The following is a 26,199-nucleotide window of genomic DNA, read 5'->3' as shown; positions in this document are numbered from 1 at the left end:
AAACCACTCATTGGCTTAAATATCTGAGATTTCTGAGATAGCAGCATTATATATGAGTTATCTTTTAAGCAGATGAATTTGAATTATATTACTTTGCTGGGATTTGTGCCAGCTTTTGGTTAATCATTATCTTGTTGATTATGTTTGATTCAAGATGACTCATTTTTCAAGGAGCTTTATTGCAACACTGCATATTTACTCCAGGAAGCCTGGAAGGAAATGGAACATTGGTACATTGGAGGATTTTTCCCTCCAATCTTCGCTGTTCCAAGTATTATTAGAGTTAATTATTTTTCAATAACTAAATTCTCTGTATAACTTAGTACTTCATTACTAAAATCTTGCAAGTCATAATTTTTCATTATAGATAAATGTTTCTGTTATGATTGTGTAAACATTGCTCATATTTCATACCATTTTTGTGTGCATTTAATGGAGTATTTTCTTTTCATCAAATTGAGGTTTGCCATTTACCAAGAATTTTGGACTTGTAGAGATTTGTGATATAGAACACTGCTTGTAGATTGTATTCATTTTAGAAACTTGGATAAATTAATATGCTTCGTTCATTTTTCATGAATTAATTTGGATGAAAGTTGTCCTCAAAATTTTGATTAAAAGAACATGGGGTACCAGTTTTCCTGTTTTCAGGTTCAAACAGATAAGTAATGACACAGCATAAAATAGATACCCCAACTCTTTGTAAACTTTAGTAGTGGGATTGGAGAATGCAACTTGGATCTAAGGACAAAATTGGAGTTGGCTGGCATCCCCTAAAGTAAGATTATGGGAATCACCAAAGGAAGAGTTCATGTCTGAATATATTAGCCTCTCTGAATATATTTGCCTGTTAGCCAGCTGTAAGGTTATAGAACTGCTTACATATGCATCAGAATCTGATAGTGGTTTCTATGCAAAATGAAGTGCAAGGAAACTAATCATTTAGCATGTGGAAAATTTTGAACAATATCATTAATATCACATGCAAGTAAAATCTTGAGAACTACTAAAAAATGGCTTGAATAGTACATCAGCAGAGAACTGCTAGAAATTGAAGCTGGATTTAGAAGAGGCCTTGCCCTGTCCTTTCCTGTGCCGTCCTCCTCATCTCTGACACACTTGAGCCAATTGCTACATTCAATGTGTCAGTAAGGGTCTTTTTCTCTTTCCCTGACTCCGTCTTTCCAAATAGGATGTTCCTTTCCTTTCCAAAGAATAGTCTCACCTAGTTTGAAGTTAAGTTGGTAATAATAATGATGACTCATTAGGTCTTAGAGGAGACTTTGGATACAATTGTATCACAAAATAGGAAGAATATAGGCGAATACTACTAGGTACTATAGCATAAATGGTGAATGAAATAAGAGAAAAATGCCAAAGCATTTTAAGAGGTATGAGAGAATCATTTCTGATTTTGACTCATCTGGAAAGGAAATCATGTTCTCGGGGAAAACTTGTTTCAGTTAGTACAAAGAAGTAAAAGTAAAGGCTCTGTAAATAGTCTAAGGAAGTTTATTAAAGAACAGAACATTGCAGATAACTTAGAAATAAAGATTTGGATGGAAGACAACTTACTAGGAAAGAGGATGGATAGAAAAAGCGAGTTTTATAGCAGTTCTGTTATTGTCTGATGATGAAAGCATTGTTGTTAAGTGCCATCGAGCCACAGGCGACTCATAGCGACCCTATGAAGGAGAGTCCTTGACGCTTGGGTGCATTTCATCCTCTCTCCAGGTTCATAGGGTTTCCGGAGGCAAGCTATTATGGAAGTGGATGCCACTCCTCCTTCCAAGCTTGTTTTAATTGGGGAGCTCCACCTCACTCTCTGCCCGCATTGGGTAACCAGCCATTAACACAGTTGACACATCAGTGTCACAGTGTTCAGCCTTGCAGCAACCACAAGTGACCGCTGTACAGCAACTTGTACACCAGGGCTGTACGACCTAGAGGAATGTCTGAACAAAAACAATGAAAGACAGGCCCGAGGGCCACAGATTATAAGTCACCCTCCTTTGGCTTGGTAGCATCGATGAAAGCATTAGAAAGACAAAAGTTACCTGTATGTTATTGTGTAATAAGCATGGAGAAAGGCGACTGTTTACTCATTGGATAAGTATGGAGCATTGTATTTTCAGTCTCAAACAAATGAAAATGAGTGAGGAGTAATACTTCTAAGATTTATAATACACATATTGGTATTGTTCAGACCTGAGTACGTAAGAATTAAAAAAAATCTTTCTGGGCTCTAAGCTGTAACAGCTGTCTTTTGTGAATTGATGTAAATACTTAAATGTGTAAATTTTAGTGTTGTCAGGCAGATTAATTAACAAATATTGCATTATGTACTGGTAACTGGGATCAAAAGCTATAAGAAATTCTGACACTAATTGGGACTCAGACATCATCAGAGAAATGATAATCCTCAAAGTCATTGGTTTGGCTCAAAATGTAACAATTCTAAATTAATCTTAAAGAAATGTTTTTATTGCATTTTAGATATTTTGTAGCTCTTTTCTTGGTATTGGCATTGTCTTTTATGGAATGTCAGATGGAAGAAAATTACACAATTCAAATTTAAAGTGTATTGCATGAATAGTAAAGCATGTGTTCTTTTCCTCTAAGGATGACTGATAAAGTAACAAAATGTATACTCTTTCCTGACTGTAACAGCAACATGGCAAAGGCATTTATGCTACTTACAGATTTTCTGTTTGGAAGATGACAGCCTGTAAATAGGATGATTTCTTCTTGTTAGGTGCCATTAAGTTTGCCCCAATTCATAATGACCTCTGAGCAAAATTTTTCTTAATCTTGCACAAGTCTTAAACTCTATGCAGTGTGTAAATTCATTATTGCAATCACTGTGTCAGCCACTCTCATTGAATGTCTTTTCTGACTCTCCACTTTTTTAAACACTTTTTCCTGTTCCAGAGGCTGGCCCCTCTTGATAGCATGTATATTGTATGTGATATGGAATGTCACCATCTTTATTTCTAAAAGGCACTCTTACTGAACTTTTTTCGAGATAAATTTGTTGTTTCGACAGCCCGTTGTTAGTTACCATCAATGGAGAACTGACCCTCCAGTGGGTTTTTGGAGGTCCTAAGATGTATTGTGTTGGGAAAGTCTTCTGTCAGAGACCTCTCCAGAGTACTGAAGAGCAATGGTGTCTGTCTGGAGAGTAAGGTGCTCCTGACACAAGCCATAGTCTTAGCAGTCACTTGCTATGCGTCTGAGAGCTTGACAGTGACTAGGGGTGATAAAAGAATTGATGCCTTTGAGCTGTGGTGTTGGAGAAGAGTATTGAATATACCATCAACTGCTAAGAGAACGAACAGGTTCTTTCCAGGAGAGGGTTGAACGAGGCTGCAACTTGGAGGCAAGGATTCTAAAACTTCGTCTGACATACTTTGGATATATTACAAGGTAGGACCAGTTTTTGGAGAGGGATGTCATGCTTGGGAGGGTGGAGGGACAGCGCAGGAGAGGAAGATTCTCGATGAGATGGATTGATTCAGTGACTAGGGTAATGGGGTAGTTGTGTCAGAGACAATAGAATTGGCAGAGGATAAGAGCAGGATGTAGGGCTGTTGTGTATAGGGTCACTCACTGTTGTGTATAGGCAACTCAAAAGCATATGACAACAATAAGTCACACGGAAGGATATTACCTATCTTTATACTGAGGTGCTGTGAATGGAGTCCAACTGTGTTCCTTGGAGTTGGCAGTTCAGCTCTGTGCCACTAGGCCACCAGAACTCCCTTTTTGACAACCCATGGTGTATTCATAATTCTTCACCAGCTCCATCATTCAAAGACATCCATTCCTTTTTTATCAGGTGCTAATATTTGACCTGAGTTAAATTCTGTGCCTATATGTATGGAATTTTTTTCAGCCATTTTTAAATACTCCTGAGAAAGACTTTATTATTGATGATGCCACCTTTTTTGTAATGGACACAAATGTGGATATCTTCCTGACTTTCAGATTTCTTGGCATAAGCAAGGGAGCATGTCCAATGCCGCATCTTTTTGTTGAAATTGCTCAGATGATAGTCTGTCAGTTCTTGTAGTCTTATTTTCTGTCCATGTCTTCTGTGTACCATGTACTACTTTGATCACCATCATTGGTTCTCGATCATATGCTACTTCCTGAAATGATTCAATGTCTACCAGTTCTTTTGGGTATAGTGACCCTGAGTATTCCTTTCTTCGTGTTTTGTTGGAAGATGCTTCCTGTGTCTTTCAGTACTTTACCCATGAAGTCTGTAAAAATGAGTGTGGGCATAATGAGGATGGCTGAGCCTGACTTATACTAACTCCATTAAGGGGAACTGTCCCTATCAACAACATCCACAGTACAAAACTAATTCTTTTAAGGTCAAATGTGGTCTCTCATGTTCCTGCACCTACTATTTACATAACCAGTCTTCTTTGCTGGGTTCAAAATCTCTTGCAGTGACCACACAGATCTCACAGAATCATTCTCATGGTCACAGGGCTTATTAAGGAAGTTAACAGGTTATAATTCAGTTTGGCAGTAAGATACAGTCCCTCAGTCTAGACAGCTTTGAGTATGGTTGCAGACCCTTGACTTCAGTCTCATGGCTACTGTTAAAAAGTTCTCTTAGCCTACCAGATATGATGTGTTCCCTGAGTCCTCCAGCAAGTTTGGGTCTAAGGCCTCTGACTTTGGCTTCATTGGGCTGCAGTCCCATGCAGCTCTATCTGATGTTGGTCTCTAGTTCTCTGCTGAGGTTGCTGTTGCACTTCTGTAGATCCTGGTAGGGCAGTTATAGGAATCTTTGACCCTGGAGCACATGGACTGCTTCCTCTTCATTGTTGCCATTGAGATTCCCTATTTCTGGCACTGAAACTGCTTGATTTTAATAATAGATGGTGAGACTAACCAATCCCCTTGTGCATACACTAAAGTACTCTGTATGATCCTTCCTAGACATGTCAATGGCTGGGAAAACTATTTTTGAACAATAAGTACTTGTCATTGCAAAATACTCTAGTGCTATAACTTGAAGCTTGAATTTATTCTTCATCTTGAGAAAGACTGAGTTGTGTTCATCCTTTTAGGTTTATTGCTCAAAAGAGCATTTACCTAGACTTAATTTCTGTCTTGTAATTGTACACAACAAAATTTTTCTGAAGATCTGTTACAGAACAACTCATCAAAGAACAGAAATGAAGAACTGTTTTGACCTTTAGAAAAATTTTCCTGTGCACAGTTACAGGATAGAAATTGTGATTGTATACCATCGAGTTGGAACTGACCCATAGCTGTCCCTCCAGCAGGTTTTCAAAGGCAGTTAATTGCACGAGAGGAGATTGCACATTTTTCTCCTGTGGTAAATGCTCTTTTGAACAGAAATTTAAGAAATCCTAAAATTATGGACCCACCTTTTTTATTATCATTCTTCTAAGTATTATGCCATGTTACGTTTTTAGAAATCATAAGCATATGATTTAGTAATTTGTATTGCACACCTTTTATCTCTCACATTATTACTATGCCATGTTTTTAGAAACTAAGCGTTTACTTTAATAACCTTATTTAGCTTTTTTCCCTCCTTTGTTACTTAGTTGTATAACCTTTACAAGATTTTTGTTTGACTCTCACATTTCTCTTTTTACATATTAGATGATGAGGCAGTTTATTTCATCTGCTATGTAAAAAGGATATTGGAAATATAATGAAGGGATTTTTAAAAAGATGATTCTTGCAGAATTTATAAAATTGTGTTCTTAGATTACAACTTGACATTTATAAATATGACCTCGTAGAATGAATTTATTATAAGTTGGGCTAATGTGCAACAAAAAGTATTTCCAGATGTGATCACTGATATGATTCTGAATTAAAATGCATAATGAAAACTTAATGTTGACAGGCCAATACTATTAAGGAAAAAAATCTGTCCTTGCACATAGTAAAGTTTATCAGCAAAATGTAAAACATTTATACCTGTATATTTGACAAAGAAATGTATAAAATTGAATTTCGGTTTGATAAGTAACTAACTATAGGTTTAGATGGCTTTGAATTAAATAGTCTTTTAAACGTAATATATAAAACCATCGAGCTGATTACAACTCATTGTCACCCTATAAGCAGAATAGGTTCTTTTTTTTTTGTTTTTACTGGCCAGTTAATTTGAACCAACAACTCTGATTTTTAGCTAAATTCATTAACCACTGCACTGTAAGGTTTCCAGAGAATATACACTTCTCAGTTATTCCTTAGTTTGCTTTCCCCACAGTAGGTACTCAGTGTTTGATATTAAATGCTGACTGAATTTATACAGTGTGACCTCAATCCACAGACAGTCAAGTGAAGAAATCACAAATTTGGTGAGCTCAGTGGGGAGCTCTGCTGGTGTAGCCTGAAAGGGGGTTGGGCTGCTAACCCAAAGGTGGTTTGGCTGTGGGAAAGATTGCAGTTGCCAGAAAAGCGAACCTTTGGCAGTTTGAATCCACCAATGGTTCCTGATTTGATTACAGCTTCAGAAACCCAATGGTAGAAAAGCTATAAGGAGGGTTCCAACTTGAAGGCAGTAAAGTTTTGAGAGTTAACACAAAAGGAAGATTATTTTTAGAAATCATAAAGTTAAGTAATCAGATTCTAGACTAGAATAGAGAAATTATTGGTACTAATAGTACTTTGTCAGAATCATTTGGTATTTGGCTTGATACTTGTAGTATGAGTCCTAATTTTCTTTGTGTTAGGATTCAAAGCCATTCATGCATATTTTGGCTCCAGCTTTTCTGTCAGGCTTGACTTTTTCATTTTGTGGCGTTAACAGAATGTGTGGTCAATTATTATTACTGACCTACTTGCTCAAGAATACTCTTCCATGGCTCAATTTTCTTCTTCCTCCTGCCTTGTTAGATTGGGCGTTAGATTGTGAAAAACACGTTAGAGAGAAAGAAAAAATTCCTCACATATAGGCATAGAATTTAATAAGTTCTTACTTTCCTTTGACATCCCAGTCTATGTCAGATATTAACACCTGATAAAAAGGAAATGCATAATATGGTCTCTAATTTCAAGTTTTCCTTCTAGGTTAAGTGATGAACAAATATAAAATACGTATGATTTTCTCTCTAACATGTTTTTCATTTTTAAATTTTTTAAAAAGAATTTCTAACTTTTTGTTTTGAAATAGGTTTCTAACATACAGAAAAGTTGTAAGATAGTACAAACAGCTCTAGCATGTTGTCTAGTTTCTCCCAGAGCAAACATTTTCTAAAAGAAAGCCTAGCGGAAGATGTGGCCTTTTAATGACCTCATCTCTGAAGTCGTAGAAGTCACATCACTTATGCCATGTTCTATTGATGAGAGCTGTCACAGACCCCCACCAGGTAAAAAAGGAGAAAAATAGGCCTCGTGTTTCAGTGAAAATAGTGTGTGCCAGTCATTTTGTAAGAAGAGTAGGTAGGATAAAATATATATATCTGTCTGTTTTTGTATGTGTTTGTCTAGCTAAAGAAATATTACTGTGATCTACTATGGCTTTTTTTAGGGTCCTCTGTTTTGGTCATTGTATTGATTTTTTTGGGTTAGTGTTGTTTTGTTTTGTTTTGTTTTTTTTTTTTAAGTGAGTGCCTATTAAGTTTTATACAGTTCTTTGTTGAAATTAATGTTTTGCATGCTATTGTGATAAATTTAATTACATTTTGTTTTGATGTATTATTTTTTTATATTGCTGTATAAATTCAGCTTTGTTATGCTTTATTATCTTTGATATTACTATGTTTGATTTGTTCTTATTTTCTTTAGGATTGCTGGATCTTTAAAAAACTTGTCAAGGAGTTTATTTTACATTACCTTTGTACCTTGCCATGGTCTAACATAGTTTTAGGTTTTTAGTAGAAGCTTGGGAAAGAATCTTTTCTTGTCTTGCAGGCACTTTCTTATCCACAATCTCAAATCCTTCAAATGTGACCCTGTTAGTGACTCATTTTTAAAACATGCTTTGTTGTTGAAACCTTAGGGAAAATTTTCTGATAATGCAAACAATATCTGTCCTTTCATAGAACTCTCGACTAGTCTTTCAGACTTGGGTTTCCCCCTTTCAGATGCATTGTATTTCTTTATTTTAGATCTTTATCATATTAACCAGCTTGAAGTCCCTCATTGTAAGTGAACAAAGATTTTACTCTGAATCAACAAGTACCACGAGATGCCAGATTCATTCTCTAATTTAAGGCTAAATAAAAATTTCAAGGTAACCTACTTTATTCTCTCCTTACTCTTCTCCGTATTCATGGAGAAATAGTCATGAAAACTAACACATAATCAATTCTGTTAGGTAGCATAATTTCTCCTATCAATAAAGGTATCATCTTCCTTTAAAAAAAAAGATTACTATCCTTTGAAGTAAGAAATTTAAAAAAATATTTACTATAGTCTAAATTAGAAATACATTCTTGCTCATTTTGATAAGTCAGCTTTGCATATTATAGCCCTTGGACCATGTTTACTTTGTTTTGGTTTGAAAAGTCCATGAACTAAGAACAGTTTATGTAATTTTTAATGTTTGTAAAAAACCAGAAGGGCAGTAGCTGCTTATTTTGTGTGTGTGTGTGTGTGTGTGTGTGTATACCATCAAATTGGATCTGACTGGTATAGGAGGAGATTGTCCCGCCTTCTCCAGCAGAACATCTGGTGGATTTGAACTGTGTACCTCTGGAATTTGTAGTGCAGCATCTTGCCACTAGGCCATCAAAGCTTTCCAGGCAATAGCTTATAACATAGCAAAACTGTATAATCATTTTCATTTCTGTATCAGTGAAGTTTTATTTATATAGATATTATTGTCTGTAGCTGTTTTTGTTTTATAATATCTAAGTTTCAGCAGAACATTTCTGTCTCCAAAGCTTAAAAGAATTACTGTCTGGGCCATTATAGAAAAAGTTTACTAACTACTTTTTAACTGTATAGTCTTAGTCGTAAGTGTTTACTTGTGTTATAAAAAGCACATGATCCCAGAGATACATGGTTCAAATCCACCAGATGCTCTGCCGGAGAAGGAGGGGCCATCTCCTCCTGTACCAGCCAGATCCAATTTGACGGTACACACACACACACACACACACACACAAAATAATAAAATAAAAATTTTAAAAAAAAGAATACCAAAAAAAAAAGCACATGATACATTGCTTCTATACAGAAAAAAAAAATAAAAACCTCCCAGAGTTGATTCTGACTCCTAGCACCCCCCGTCAGTTTTCTGAGGTTTTAATGGCATGATAGGAACTGCTCATCTCTCTTTCTCATGACCACTAGTGGATTTAACCACTGGAGAAGCTCAGTCTTTGGCACTTCAGTGTGTTTAATAGATAGGCTTCATATTTTGCATATTGAAAGTTTAAGTGTTGGGTTTTTTTTCCCTTTCTCTTTTATTTGCCCCTCATGTATATTCCTAGCTTGACATTAGACTATTTTTAGCTATAATATTTCATTCTTCAAATCTAGTTTTGATAGGCTTTGATAGTCCCTTTTCTCCATGCTGTCCAAGATTCTAGGGATGACAGGAGAATTGATGTCTTTGAGGTGTGGTACTGAAGAATAGTATTGAATATACCATGGACTTCTAGGGGAACAAAGAGGTTTGTCCTGAAGAGGGTAAAACCAGGCTGCTCTTTAGAGGCATGGATTCTGAAGCTTTATCTGACATACTTAGACATGTTGCAAGGAGGGACCAGTCCTTGAAGAGGGACGTCATGCTTGAGAGGTTGAAGGGACAGCGCAGGAGAGGAAGACCCTGGATGAGATGGATTGATTCAGTGACTGGGGTAATGGGGATAGGTGTGTTAGAGACAGTAAGATTGGCACATTATAAAGAAGGGTAAAAGGGCTATAGTATATAGAGTCACTATGAGTTGCAAATGACTCAACAGCATATAACAGTAACAACAAAAGATTCTAGGTCAGAGAGTGTGTATGTATGTACTTTTTTAGTACATCTTTCAGAAGCTTTGATGTAGATAGCAATTGCATCAGTACTCTTATTTGTGGCATGGTATTTCCTATCATCATTCTTTTTCTTTTCCCATAATATCAAAAAAAGTTGTTTTAATTTGTAGTCTTTTGACAAATAAAGGCTTAGCCATGTGTATCTGTAAAGACATACTTTAAAAAAACATTCTTAACAGTTCATAATAACATCAATATGTTGTGTACTGTTCATTCAGAATTGATACATAGCTGACCCTCCACTGGATTTCCAGAGGCAGTAGTAAATCACACAGAAGGAGAATGCCCATCATTCTCTTGCAAAACTCCTGGTGGTTTCAAACCACATGCCTTTGGTTGGTAGCATAATGCCTTACCACGAAGCCACCAGCTCTCTACATTCTATTTAATATAACTTACTGTAACTTACAGTGAAGTGAAATGAATGACAGCAGTGTTATAAAAGGCAAGATGGAGAAATTGGAATACCTATTTTAACTACCTAATGGAGTATTTGCACTACCTATAAAATGGAATATTATTACTTGAAAGTGGACCTTACTATAAAGTGTTATGTTGAAGACTCTAGGACAACCACCTAAATATTTTTAAAAGAAGTACAATTCATATACTTAAAAGAATAGGGAAAATGAAAGCATGCACCCACGGAGCAGAAACAACAAAGTAGTGAATAGAAAACAATTATAAAAATGGTAGTTACTACTTCAGGAATATCAATAATCACTTTAAATGTAAACTGTCTAAATATATTAAAGATAGTCTATTACACAGTGGATAGGGCACTGTGGTGGCTTAGTGGTAAGGAATTATGTTGCCAACCCAAGGTATATGGTTCAAATCCACCAGCTGCTATGCAAGAAAAAATGGACATTCTCCTCCCAGGCGATTTACTGCCTCTGAAAACCCACTGGAGGGTAAGCTATGGGTCAGTGCTATCTCTAGGTTACATAACAGTTACAGTGGGTAAGCAAAAACAAGACTCATTTATATGTTGCCTACAAGAAACCCACTTTAAATATATAGGTGCAAATAGGTTAAAAGTGTAGAGATGGAGTAAGATATAACTGCAAGTAGAACTGAGAAAAAAAAATCTGTTATTAATTGGAGACTTTAACACTCATCTATCAGTAATGCGTATATTTAGCAGGCACAGTTTAGTAAGCAATGAATGATAAACAAAATTTGTAAGACCCAGCACCACTAGTCAGTTGAATCCAACTGACATTTATAGAATACTTTATTTCCAAACAGTAGAATATACATTGCTCTCAAGTTGATGTGGAATATTCCTAAAGATAGACTACATCATAAGTGATCACAGATCACTGTATTTTTAAACTAGCAATGAATAACAAAGATATGGGTAAAAAAATCTAGAAATATTTGACTATTAAACGGTATACTTCTTAGTAATTCATGGGTAACAAAGAAGTCTCAATAGAAATTTTTGCTATTTGTAAACTATATGGAAATACAGTTTAAATTTTTTTTGTGTGTGTGAGAAAAATATATATTTAGAATTAGCCATGTGGACTCCATTTAAATAATCCCAGTTTGTTGGCAGCATTCAAAGCATCATGGTGAGGAGCAAGTTGGACATAGGCCTTCTTCTCTCCGTTAAGACCTGATCAAAGAGTTGATCTTGGCTTCATTAATGCCGTAGAGCTTCTTCACAGGTTGTTTGATCTGTTTGTTGGCCTTGACGTCCACAGTGAATATAAGTGTACTGTTATCTTCTATTTTTTGCATAGCTAACTCAGACAGTGTCTGAGGAAACTTGATGATGGCATAGTGGCCAAGCTTGTTTCTTCTGGGGGTGCGTTTCCAGGGTTATTTGGACTGCCTTCAGAGTTTAGCATCTTAGATTGCCAGAAGATGGGTATCATGTGGAACTTTTTTTTCTTTTCTTTTTTGCTGTGGCTGCCCTTTAGATCTGCCTTCTTGGCCTTTAATGCCTTTGTTTAGCTTCAGTTTGGGGAGGGGCAAGGGGATTCCTTTGCTTTTGGCGCCATCTTTTTACAGTTTAAAAAGTTATGGAATTTGCAAACTTGTACTCAGAAGGAGATTTATAGTGCTGAATATATGTGTTGGTGGTGTTTTGAGATGCTGACAAGTATGACACAGTGATCCTTTGAACAAAAGATTTGAACCCTATTCTATCCTGTGCCATCCTCACACTTCGTTACACACAAGAACCCATTGCAGCAGTCACCGTGCCAATATAACTGGTTGAAGATCTTCCTCTCTCCTTCACTGGACCCTTCACCCTTCCCAACATCATGTCCTTCTCCAAGGCGCAAAGCCTCATTCTTAACTCCAAAAAGCACTCTGGCTGCACCGGCTCCAAGATCTGTCTATTTGTTCTCTTTGCCATCCGTGGGATGTTCAGTACTCTTCTCCAACACTACAGCTCAAAAATGTCCATTCTTTTTCTGTGACCCTTATTCATGGTGCAGCTCTTGGATGCATAGCTAGTAATTGGAAAGACTATGGCCTGAATCAGATGCACCTTAGTCCTCAAACTGATGTTGTTGTTGAGTGCCATCAAGTCATAGACAACTCATAGCAACTCTGAACAAAAGACCTGAACACTTGTATACTTTTCCCATCATTTCTCCAAGTTCATAGAGTTTCCGGAGGCCAGCTGTTTCGAAAATGGATGTCACTCCTGCTTCCAAGATTGTTTTAATTGGAAAGCTCCACCAAACACTGTCCACCATGGGTAACCATTATCGCATTTGACACATCAGTGTCACAGTGTTGAGCATCACAGCAACCATGAATTACCTCTGTACAGCAAATGGACAGACCAGTACTTCTCAGTTATTTGAAGAAGTCCCTACCTGCAGATTTTTCCAGTGCAGTATGTCTCCTTATTTCCTGACTGCTGGTATCAAGGATGTTAATTGTGGATTTGAGCAAGATGAAGCTGTTGACAATTTCAGTCTTCTCTCCATCTGTCATGATGCTGCCTATCAGTCCTGTGGTATGAATCTTTGTTTTCTTGACATTAAGATACAAAAGACTGCATTCCTTGATCTTCTGCAACATGTGCTTCAAAGTCCTGTTTGCTTTTAGCAAGTAAGGTTTTGTCATCTGCATAATGGAGGCTACTGATGAGTCTCCCCTTAATCCTAATGCTGCATTACTCTTCATAGAGTCTAGCTTCTTGAATAATCTGCTCAACGTACAGATTCAATAGGTATATATAGAGAAACAACCCTGATGCACTTCTTTCTCAATTTTAAACCATGCATTGTGTCCCTGTTCTATTTGTACAATAGCCTCCTGGTCCAGGGTCCAGATCAGCACAGTTAAGTGCTCTGGGATATCTAAAAAACAGTAATCTAAATTATCACTTTAGAAAACAAAATTGTACCCTAAAGAAACCATAACTGCCACCCAGGCAGATGTATACACACCCATGTTAATATTGCATGTTTTTTTCACAATAGCAAAGAGTTGGAAACAACCTAGGTGCCCATCAACAAACAAATATATAAGAGAAGCTCTGGTATATTCACATAATAGAATACTATGCTGCATTGAAAAACAAGGAACTCATGCAATATTATTCAAGATGGGTGACCCTGGAGGACATTATGCTGAGTGAAATACCTCAGTCACAAAAGGATAAATACTGCATAATGCGACTGTTGTAGAATTGGACTGATGTCAGGGTTGGGGCGAGACTGAGAAAGATTGGATAAATTATGTATACTGCATTGAAACAGATGAGAGAGAACACTGTTTAAAAGTCATATATGATTGGGTATTATGGTCATGACAAGAGTCCAGAATGAAGGCTGCTTAGTGTAATGTACTGGTGGAGGGGTGGATTGTATACCAATGAAAGACTTTTTCTTTTACTTTTCAAAGAGAAGCGCGAACTGGGGGATGAGGTGGGCAGGGAGAAAAATGCAACAATGAAAGAATGAAAATCTAAAGTTTTTGTAAACATTCATTAAAATGAATTAAAAAAATTGGAGAATAAAAATTAGATCTAAAATGAATACAAATTAATAGAAAAATTTAAAATTGGTAATTTAAAAAGATTAAAATTGATAATCTCTACAAACTAACCAAGAGCAAAAGTGAAAAACCTCAATTACTAATTTTAAAAAACCCCAAACCATCACAACTCAGTCCAAAAGACATGAAAAGGAAAATAAACGAATATAACGAATTACTTGTGATGTAAATTTGATATTTAGGCAGAATGGATGAGTACTTGAAAGTTAGTCTTTCCAAACTCATACAAAGGGAAATAGTTGATTTGAATAAGCATATATTTATGAAAGAAATTGAGTTAATGATTAAAAATCTTCCCAAATAGAAAGCAGCCTTGTTAAATAGTTTAATTAGTGAATTCTACCAAAAATTTAAAGAAGGGATACCAGTTTTTTAAAACATCTTCAAGAAAATAGAAGCAGAGGAAATACTTTTTAACATATAATGACAGCATTATTTACTATCAAAGGTAGACAAAGACAGTAATGGGAACGAAAAGGACAGACTAATTTCTCATAAACATCGATGCAAAAAAGTATCAAACTTAGCAGTGTATTGGAATTAAACACCATGGCAAAATGAAGTTTGTCCCAAGTATTGTGACTCGTTCAACCTTTGAAAATCAGTTTTACTCCATCACATCAACAGGCAAAATAACAGATTTTATTAGATGTATAAAAAGTCTTTGACAAAATACAACATTCATTCATGATAAGAATTCTCAAAAACTATAAGTAGACAGGAACTTTCGGAACTTGTTACACAACATCTCAAAATCCTATAAGGCTAACATCATGCTTAACTGCTGAGAACCTAGATTCTTTCTCCCTTAAGATCAAAATAAGTCAAGAATTTTTCTTCTCACCATTTCTGTTCATCAATCTCATTCCTATTCACCAATACTAGAAGATGTAACTAGTATAACTGGAAAAGGAAATAAAAGCGTATAGATTTATTTGTAGATAGTATCATTGTCTTTGTAGAAAATCCCAATCCACAAACTCATGAAACTAGTAAAGCAATTATAGCAAGGAAATAAGACTAATATACTAAAGTCCCTTGCTTTTCTATATGTCATCAAATTTAAATTTAAGACACAGCACTCTTTTATGTTGTTAGCAGCTGTTGGCCATGAGTGTGACTCATAGTGATCCACTGTACAAAGGATGAAATGCTGTGTGATCCTGCCCATCCTCTGAATCTTTGCTGCGTCTGAAACCCTCTGTTGCAGCCACAGTGTCACAGCGTCTTGGTAAAAATTTTTCTCTTTTGTGCTAACCCTCTGCTAAGCTTTACTGTTTTCCGTAGCTGTTCATTCCTGATAATATGCCCAGCATATATGAGACAAAGTATTATTAACCATCTTTTCTTCTAAAGAATATTCTGGCTCTCCTGCTCCCAAGATTGATTTTGTTTGCTCTTTTACAATTCAGAGGCATCATTTCTCCTTGATTCTTTTTTATTCATTGTCCAATTTTTGCATACATGTAGAGTGATTGACAGTAACCATGCCTCTGATCTGGTACACCCTTATCTTCAAAATGTTCTTTTAAAAATTTTTTATTTTAGTGAAAGTTCACAAAGCGATTAGTTTTCATTCATACATATTTCCCACCCTCCCTCCCTGCAGAAGAAACATGCAATGTGGGGAAGGCCGAGTCTGACTTCTGTCCCCTCATAAAGGGGAATTTGTCCCCATCAGTAATATCCATACTACTATACATACTACTGCACCTGTTTTTTACTAATCATTTGATCTGATTCATTGTTAATTCACAAACTTAAGTTGTGGGGTTTATTTAGGGAAATAGGTTGGGGAGTAGGGGAGACAAAGAATTATCTCACAATGCAAATCCAGGTTTAGTACTGGGCTCCCAAGCCAGATTAACAAGGCACAGTTTCTCAGTGAGTCAAAAGTCCAGGTTCAGCAACACAAATGCAAGAAGCCTCAATCATGGTTTCCTCAATCATCCAGCAGACTTTATTTCAGAGCATTTACAGATCAGCTTTTCGTTCAGTCATCCTTTACCTATGGCTCCATGTCTAGCATTCCTTCCCAGAGTGTCTCCCCAGTTTCTCTACCTCCATCTTCGTTTGTCACAGTGTGGAAAGTGCTCTCTCCTCTGGCCCCATAGCTGTTGATGATTTGCAAGACCATATGTCTGCAGTTAAGGTAGCTGTAGACCCTGCCCTGCAGCAGGGGCTGCATTAGTGGCTAGAAAAGCCAATTTCAAGGGATCTGATGTCCCCTATCATTCACCCAATTCACCTTGTAATGCTCATTCTGTTCCAGGCTGTTGCAGTATACATAATTTTTAATCAACTATTCCTTTCAGATTGTTCTTACTTTTACCTATTCCAGTTCAGTGTTCATTATCTATTTCATTCTTTTCCTGTTCCCTCCACCCCATATCCATCCTGTTGTTGAACAGTGATCTTATGTGGTATTTGTCCATTTGTGACTGAGATGTATTACTCAGCCTATCTTCCAAACGCATCCATTTTGTGTGGTGTTTTATGAGTTCATTGTTTCTCAGTGTTGTATAATATACCATTGCATGACTATATAATCTATTCACTTGTCATCCTTTTTTATACACTAAAGAGGTTGTCATTAACCTCTAATCAACAAAACTAACAAATCTTAAATATAAAGCCAAAAGCAGGACAGTTGCTGGATTGCTTTTTATTTGATTCCCACTCAGAATCTGCTTTGGGAAGAAGTAGCCAGACCTTCCTTCTGATATCCTCTGAGTAGAGTCAGGTCACCAGTCTTTCAGTTATTAGTTTGTCCCCATAACTATTAGTGCTACTCAAGGATTATCGTTGTTAGGTGTCATCAGTTGACACAATTGACAGTGACTTTGTGAACAACAGCTCTGAACCTTGCCTTATTTTGCACCATCCACTCAATCTAACATTCTCAAGCTCATTGTTAGTCAACTAACTATGTCATTTCTTATTGTTGAAGGTCATCTTCTCTTTCCCTGACCCACTCTATATTTCCCAGCTTGTCTTTTTCCAAGAACTGGCTCCTCCAGACAACATACTTAAAAATATGTGAGACAGAGTATCTCTTCCAAAAATAGACACTCACACTCTCTAATACAATAATAGACTTTTCAAAGTTAAGAAATTATTTGTTTCATTCATACTCCCCTACTCCCCAAGAAAAGGTGTTGTAGCATTTCTTGAAGATTGTCTGATAAAAGGTATAAAGTATGCATTTCTAGTCCAAGGCATGGGCTCTCCCCTCCCCCCCCCCAATCAGATCTGCTGCAACTTCCATCCTGTGGAGGCAAGTATCTTTTTTCTATATTAAATTTATTAAACCTGTCAAATTTTTGTGTGGATTTCTCTACAAGGATGGAGTACATTTCCAATTAAATGTTTAATTCATAAGCTAGGTTAATGGCAATTCAGGGAAAAATTCTTGTGGTACTTTTCACAAATACTGCTGAGACAAAGACTTCCCTGAACACAATAATCTTTGTCATTTTCAAGGCAGAGAATTAAACGTGAAGTGAATCATCTCCGTGACCATGCTTATTTTTCTGTGTCTTGTGTGTGTGTGGCTTAGAGCAAATTAATTTCCTATTCAACAATTTATGTGTACTTTAATTCCTCATTTTGACAGCACTAACCATTTCTTCCTTTGAGCCCCCATATCCACTTGTCCTTCTTTCCTGTTATTTCTTGTATTCTCAGCTTGCTTTGGGGACAAACAGTGTGTCTAGTGCAGTTAATTGTTCTAAGGAGTATGTTTCTCACTAATGTTGTTCACTTTATGGACCTGTCCTTTATTTGGCTAAAGGGCTGATCTCCAGGGGTGGATTTATTTCCAGGTTTGAGAAATACCTCTGGGCTTTTCTGTATCTTCTTAATCTTGCCTGTCACCATCTTCCCTATTTTTATCTAATGACTTTATTACTGTCACCTCACTAAGGAAACAATACGTTTAGATCCCCAAGAGAAACTTTGGAACTCTGATGACAAGTTAATGTAGGAAGTTGTGCTACTAACCCAGAAATAGTACCTGCTCTGGAAACTCTGTGAACTTAGAGAAAGGACAATAGTTACAGAATCGGTTAAGGTCTTTAGTTCATGAGGTTACTGTGAGTCGGCTGTACTGCACTTAAAAACAAAGTGGCTGGATGCTGTAAAATAGTGCTCTTGGTTTGGTTGAGGGTCTGTGTGGAATGTTTGGTGGTGGTTTTGGTGAATTTAAGCTCCTGGAGTGCACTTGCATTTAAGGCCAAGTCCTTATCTCCATTTTGGAGACTGAATGAAGTGCCTGGACAGGCTCTCTTGTTTTGATTGATAGTCAGTATGGAATGTTTGGTTGGTTGGTTTTGTTTAGTTTTTGGGTTTTTGAGTTGTTCTCCCCGCCCTCATTGTTTTGTTTTGGGTTTTTTTTAAAAAAAAATTTTATTGGGAAAAACATGCTAAGGAGAGGGTTGTGAGCAGAAGGGTGAGGATGGGCAGTGATGAAAATTGCAGGGGTACAGTTACAAGGCTGCACAATTTGGTTGGTGGGGGGAGCACGTGAAGGAAATGAAAAGGATCCAGTGGGGACCAGATGATTCAGAGCAATGGTAAGCATAGTACAATGGTGTTTAAACAAACGGTCTTATTCACTTGTGGGTTTCTCATTTGGGAATTGGGCGCAGACTCTGGCTTCTTCATGCTAAACAGGGGCATTGATGTGAAGGGGAAAAGGAGCACACTTCATCACCTTGCTGTTTGTTTTTGGGTGTTTTTTTTTTTTAAATTTTTATTTTATTTTTGTGTGAGTGTACCGTCAAATCAGATCTGACTGGTACAGGAGGAGATTGTCCCTCCTTCCCCAGCAGAGCATCTGGTGGATTCGAACTGTGCACCTCTGGGACTGTAGTTGCAGGTCCTTGCCACTAGACCACCAGAGCTCCCTTGTTTGTTTGTTTTTTAATCTAGCCTCTTGCTTAGAGTCAGTAAGCCCTCTTGGCGGGACCTTGTATTTAAAAGTCAGTTGGGCCCAAGAGGTTATATTTTAATCTCTTTTTATAATATTTTGGAGAAACGTTCTTCTAAGTTCTTCTGTCAATGTGCTTTACTGAGGTAATCTGGGTTTTCTGTGACACTGAACCTTGTACCGCAGGGATTTTACCTGCCATAATGGTTGCCCGTGGTGCACAGTGCTTGGTGGAGCTCCCAATTTAAGATGTGTTTGGAAGCAGGAATGGCATCCACTTCCTAAACCACATGCCTCTGGAAACACTATGAATGTGGAGAAATGACGATAGTTATAGAAAGGCTTCATTCAGGTCTTCTTTTTATAGGGTCGCTGTGAGTTGTGCTCAGCTTGATGGCAGTCAACAAGAAGAAGTAGATTAAAGCTCAACATCAAGAAAACAAAGATTCCATTTGGGTGCCAACTTGGTGTCTTTAGTGTATAGTCCTTGTAGTGGAATTTCTGGGCCAAATGGTAATTCTCTTTCTTTTTGAAAAAGTGTCTTACCTCCTTCCATAGTGGTTGTGCACCATTTTACATTCCCACCAACAGTGAATAAGGATTCCACAACCTCTTCAGCATTTATTTGTTGCTCTGCTGAATTTTGTTACTGTTCCTGAAGTGAGATAATACCTCATAGCTGCTTTTATTTCAGTCTGAGAACTAAGTATTTTAAACATTTCATCATGTGTTCGTTTACCATTTGACAATAGCAAAGATATGATGCAACACAGTGCCCATCAGCAAATGAATTATTCATTCATTTGAATGGGTATTTAGAGAACCTAAGGTATATTCACACAGTGGAATATGCAGTGCTAAACGACAAGGAATTTATAAAACATTACACAACATTAGTGACCATGGAGGACATTATGCTGAGTGAATACCTCAGTCACAAAAATACAAATACAGGAGAGCTCTGGTGGCCTAGTGGCAAGAAGCTGCACTGCAATCCCAGAGGTGCACGGTTCAAATCCACCAGATGCTCTGCCGGGAAAGGGGGGACAATCTCCTCCTGTACCAGTCAGATCCAATTTGACGGTACGCGCGCATACACACACACACACACACACACACACACAAACCACCAAAAACCAAAAATACAAATACTGCGTAACACCACACTGTTACTAGGACTGACTTGTGGTTTGGGGGGAAATTAAGTAGAGGAAATAAATAATGAACACTGCATTGGAACAGATGAAGGAAAGAACTGTTAAAGAGGAATATATGATTGGACATTATTTGTATGCCAGCAGTGCAGAGTAAGTGCATAGCAAAGTGGTCGGAGGGAAGGGGAAATTATGCAACAATGAATAAGTTTTGTGTTTTGTTGTTTTTGGTTTCTTTTTAAAGTGAACTTGGTGGGTAGGGAGGAAAATGTACAACAATGAATGAATGAAAATCCAACTTTTCTGTAAAATTTTGCTAAAATCACAATAAAAAAGAAAACAAAGATACTCACAACTGGGCCAGTTAGAAACTTTATGATAGATAGAGAAGAGATTGAGATTGTTAACTTCAGCTTACTTGGTTCCACAGTCAACACTCTCGGCACCAGCAGTCAGAAAATCAAAAGATGAGTTGCATTAGGAAAGTGCTATCAGAGACCTCTCTAAAGTACTGAAGTGCAACGATGTCACTCGAGACTAAGACGTCCCTGATCCAGGTCATGCTATGTATCAAAGAGCTGGACAGTGACTAAGGATGATAGAAGGAGGATCGATGCCTTTGAGTTGTGGTGCTGGAGAAGAGTCTTGAATATACTGTGGACTGCCAAGAGAACAAGTAGGTCTGTCCTGGAGAGGGTGAAACCAAGCTGCTGCCTGGAGGGAAGGATTTTGTAGCTCCGTCTGACATAACCTTGGGCACGTGGCCATGAGGGACTGGTCCTTGGAGAACGATATTATACTTGGAAGGATGGAGGGACAGTGCAGAAAAGGAAGACCCAGGATGAGATGGATTGACTCAGTGACTGGAGAAATGGAATTCGATTTGACAGAACCAGTGAGATTGGCACAGGATAGACGGGGTTCAAAGCTACTGTACATAGGGGTCACTATGAGTTGCACGCAACTCGGCAGCACATAACAATAGTGGTGTGAATTCACCAGCCACTGTGATGTAGAAAGATGAGCATCTCCTATGGGTCGGTTCTGACTTCATGGTAATGAGAGAGTGTGTGAAACTTTTATGAACAGGAAGAGTTACACCGCTGGCTAAAACTGCACCTAACACCTAGTTGGGTTTATATACTTTAATGATGCCAGGGTAAAGAATGCAGTGGACACCATTTTAACCAATCTCTGCCAATTCTTTGACCTTCATTGTCCAACTTTTGCATTCATTTGAGGCAGTTGAAAATAACGATGGTTTGAGTCAGGCATACTTTAATCCTCAAGATAATAGCTTTGCTGTTTTTTTAAAAAATGCTTGAAAGAAGTCTTTGGCGGGAGATTTGCCAATGCAATATGATGTTTAATTTCTTAACTGCACACTTCATCGATTTGGATTGTGAATTCAAGTAAAATGAAATTCTTGAAAACCTCAATCTTTTCTCTGTGATTTTACTTACTGGCCAAGTTGTGACACTGAATATATATGATGAAAGAACCTTTTCACATGCAGTATTCTCTTGTTTGAATTTCCTCTGTGCAAAAGGTTGTACGTCATAAGCATAAATTATTATTCTGGAATAATTTTTGTAACATTAAACTATAATTTGTTACAATTCACATAATTGAATGCTTATACATAGACAGTAACATAGCTAAACATCTTTCTGATACTCTCCTGTCAGCCAGAATCTGATTTGTTTTGATCTTACCTTTTTCCCCATAATCTGACTTGAATTTATGATATAAGGTATATTGCTGTGACCTTTTTAAAATTATGCTTAGCAAGGTTTAATTCCTTGTGATAAAGTTCTATAATTTCTATGTTCTATACATAAATATGGATCTTTTGCTTGATTGACTAGGTAGCTATCTTCCAGATTTCACAGAGGCAAATGAAACTCTTTCAGCTTTGCCTCAATTTGTTGAAAATCCCATTTGATATTCTGTGAGTTCTGGGTCCCTTCCCCCTTTTGTTCTGGGTGCCTTTAGCTTAGACTTCTTCCATCAGTACATTTGGATCTTGATCATATGCCACTTCTTGAAATAATTAAACAGGCACCAATTCTTTAGAATATAATGATTGTATATCCTTTCATCTTCTTTGATGCATCTTGTGTAACTCACTGTTTTGCACTTTAAATCCTTCACTATTGCAACTTGTTGCTGAAATTATTTTGTTAAATTCTTTTAGATTGAGTAGTGCTGAACGTGTTCTGCCCTCTTGGTTTTATAATTTCAGACTTGCACTTTTCTTTTAATACTTTATTTTCCTGCCATTCTTTGAAGTACAGTATTTATCTTTTATTTGGTGATGAGTGATTAGTGTGAATAAGTGAGTTTAAGGCTAAGGACACATACAAAACAACATGTTTGTCAAAGGCATGAGAGAAGGAATTTTTCCCCCCTTACAAAAGTAAGCATTTTTGCCCACTGAATGCATAAGGGACATTTACAAGTTTTTTTAAAAAGGGACAACAGTAAACCAGAGGCAACATCATAATAGATGGAGAAAAGACTGAAATTGTCAACAATTTAATTTTACTTGGGTCCGCAACCAACACCCAGATAATAATCAAGAAGTCTGCTATCAAGTACCTCTTCAAAGTGCAAGGGTGTTCGTTTAGAGGCTAAGGTGTACCTAATCAGGTCATGGTATTTTCATTTACTTCCTATGCATCTCAGAGTTCAATGATGATTAAGAAAGACCAGAGAAAAATCCGTTCTGACTCACTGACAATGAAAATTACAACGAATTTGTTCTAGCCAAAGTTTGTTTAAATTATAGGCTTCAGAGAGAGGCTTAAAATGAAGTTGTGCATTTAGAAATTACATCAAAATATAATTGATGGCTGGAGTCCTGAGAATTAATTAAAAAGCTGAAGTTATTTTAAGGGCAAGTAGAAGAAAATGGGCCAAGTCCATAAAATATCCAAAAGATAGAAAATAAAGAAGACAGTGAATAAGAACAAAGATATCAAAAGAAAAGGACAGAAAATGATCCATTAGATATGGCATAGTCCATAGAGAGGTGATCTGATAACCAAGTTGCAAGGCTTTTGAAACTCTGTCTCACATACTTTAGGCATGTTGCCAGGAGGGGCCAGTCCTTAGAGAAGGACGTCATGCTTGGAAAGGGGGAGGGACAGACAGCACAGCAGGGGAAGACTCTGGATGAGATGGATTGATACAGTAACTGGGACCAGGTGAGTCAGACAATGAGACTGGCTCAGAACAAAGCAGGGTTCAGAGCTGTTGTTGGTGGGATCACGGAGTTGTAGGCAACGTGGCACATAACCACAACAACTGTGTTTTATAATTTCTGAAAACCCACTGGAGGGCCAGCTATGAGTTGTTTTCCTTGAGGATATATAAAACAAAAATTTATACTTGATAAATGTTTATAAGTAACCATAAGAACAACAATAGTTTTCACCTTTTAAAAAAAGTACAGTATGGTAGACTACAGATATTTATAACTTGTGTCTGAATTTAAGATTTTACTAAAACACAACTTTTTTCCCAAGTGGGACTTGTGGAAACATTCTTTAAATAAGATAAGGCTGATTTATTATAACCACTTCACTGAATAACAATAATAAACATACCTGAAAGGAGAATAATAATTTTTCCAATTTAAAACTGGTCAAATATGCCAGTGTTAAACTACTCAGGTATATATTGTCAGTCTACTTTGTGTGGTGATGTTATGTCCCATCAAGTCAGAACTGTCCCATAGTTGACACTCCAGCAGGTTTTTAGAGGCAGTAAATAGCACAGGAGGAGATTGGTTTTTCCCACAGAAAGGAGATTTTTTTTTCCCACAGAAGAGCTGGTGGATTCCAATTGAATGTCCAAGTGTAACAGACAAAAATTATATCTTTACAAGTATCTTTAGTCCACTTTGTTGTTGATTGCCTTCAAGTCGAGCATGACTCATAGCGACCCTATGAACAAAAGGCTTGAAGCCTTTCTATACCTATTGACATTTATCAAAGTTCATAGAGTTTCCAGAGGCATATTGTTTAGAAATGGGTGCCACTCCTTTACAAAACCATGTTTAAAAAGGTGGAAACTGTTACTGCTGTTGTTCTTGGGTGCTGTCATGTATATTATAACTCCTAGCCACACTCTGGACAGTAGATCTGAACCCTGTACTATCTTAAGCCATCTTCACATCTCTGGCATGTTTGAGAACATTGTTGCAGTCACTGTGTCAGTCTGTCTGTTTGAGGATCTTTGTCTCTTTCACTGACCTTTCATCATTTCCAGCGTGATCTCTCTCTTCAGTGCAGAGCCTCTCCTAACAACCTGCTCAAAGTACATGAAAAGAGGCTGTGTCATCTTTGCCCCATGAAGCACTCTGTCTGAGCTTGCTTCAAGACACATCTGTTTGGGCTCCTGCTGCCTGCCGCAGCTATCCCCTCCACTACTTGCTGCCCCTGCTGCAGTGTGAAGAGCTCAAAAATGCCATTTGGCAGAGCTATGTTGATAACCTGATGTGTGGTGGCTGCTGCCAGGAGGCTGCCATTGTCAACTACTGGAATGCCAGATATGTGTGGGCTGCCACATCTGGGGGTGTCTTTCAGAGCATTATGCCAGTAGAAATAGATAAGATTGTAGGGAAATATTGGGAAGGTTTCTTTACCAATGACTTGACCCTTGGCTCAAAAAGTGCTCAGTGATCCAAGACAAACTATGTTGATGGTGACTGCACAGTGGACATCTGGACAAAGAGTCAAGGTGGGGAGCCAACTTAGAGAGTTGCTGTCGGCAGAGCTCGTAGAGCGTTAATTACAATCATGAGAAAGAAGGTGTCCATGTAGGCACACTTAGCAAGAAAGCATATGAACTCCTTTATACCTGAGGAAGTCTGATGTGTAAACAGCCTCTTTCCATCTACCTAGCATCTACCCCATTTATGGTCATGTTACTAAACTATAGACAGTAGCTAATTTTTCATTACTGGATATCCAATGGATTTGTATGTTAACCATTGTATGTAACCAATCCTTATGTGGCAAAATAATTGCATCACAATAATGATTTGCATGATACCTTGACATTTGGGGGGGAGGGGGCATAAGTTGGGCTTCACTTTGTCTGTTCAATTAATGAGATACTGATTACTAAAAAGAAAGTAACACTACGCAAGGTGCCAGTTTTACAGTCTCTAATTTGATCAATGTCTTTAGCACTTTGAGCATTTACTGGGCTTGTTTGTTGTCTTTTGAACATGATTGGAAGGAAAATAAATCATCATCTTTCCTTCACTACTTCTCATCTCCCATTGCACACAAAGTATATTTAGGTTGCTTCCATCTAATGCAGTGTCTGGCTTTTATTGAACCAATTAATTAAAAGCCTTTTTGTTGAGAATTGCAGTAGTTTGCTTTTAGTATTTGTGGTTGCACTTGAACAACTGATGTTGCCTTGTAGTGTCTGTATGACATATGAAGAGTGCAACTGCGAAACAAGAGCAAAGGTACTTCTTCCTGTGACCTTACAGTAACCACGCTGATTGAATCCCAGGGACATTGTATCATTACAATAGCTCAAATTTTTGTTCCTGTCTTTTTCTTTAAACACTAGCTCTACTCTTTAGTAAAATTGTAATGCCCATTATGAACATTCAGATATCCCCAAAAACTGTCTGGAGTGTGTCCAGTTTGTTTTTCATGATACCAGTTTTTATTGGCATTTTGAGTTTTTCTGTGAAGTTGCATTATTGTGGACTTGGCTGTCTTATTATGATTTTTTTTTTTCACATTTATCCCATGCCATACTATTAAAATGAACTGTTGCTAGTGTGAGATTGATTTTAATTAACCTATTCAAGATTTTTTCGAATGATACTACTTAGAAACATTCTAGTATTTGCTACTATTGTTTGGGCCTTGTGGATGACGTACAGATTTAAAAACAAATTTTGTTGTTGATTTGTCAATTTCTTTCCCTGCACTTTGTTACACTGGGATATAGTCTAACTCATCTGATTTAATATGTATTTTTAAAATGCCATATTAAATACCTTCCTTACAGAAAGATGAAGTAAATTTATTCCACCTCTGTCCCCCCTGAAAGTTC

The 26,199-nt window shown here is 37.2% G+C and overlaps 1 pseudogene; it reads left to right on the top strand.

The window, feature by feature from the left end:
* Positions 1-7,279: 7,279 nt before the first annotated feature.
* LOC102859101 lies at positions 7,280-24,996 on the top strand (annotated as a pseudogene).
* Positions 24,997-26,199: the final 1,203 nt, after the last annotated feature.

The sequence above is a fragment of the Elephantulus edwardii genome, unplaced genomic scaffold (genome assembly GCF_000299155.1).
Source record: "Elephantulus edwardii isolate Elephantulus edwardi_28Jun2011 unplaced genomic scaffold, EleEdw1.0 scaffold00019, whole genome shotgun sequence".
Classification (NCBI taxonomy): domain Eukaryota; kingdom Metazoa; phylum Chordata; class Mammalia; order Macroscelidea; family Macroscelididae; genus Elephantulus; species Elephantulus edwardii.
The sequence above is the reverse complement of the archived record's forward strand: the minus strand, read 5'-3'. Positions and strand labels throughout refer to the sequence as shown.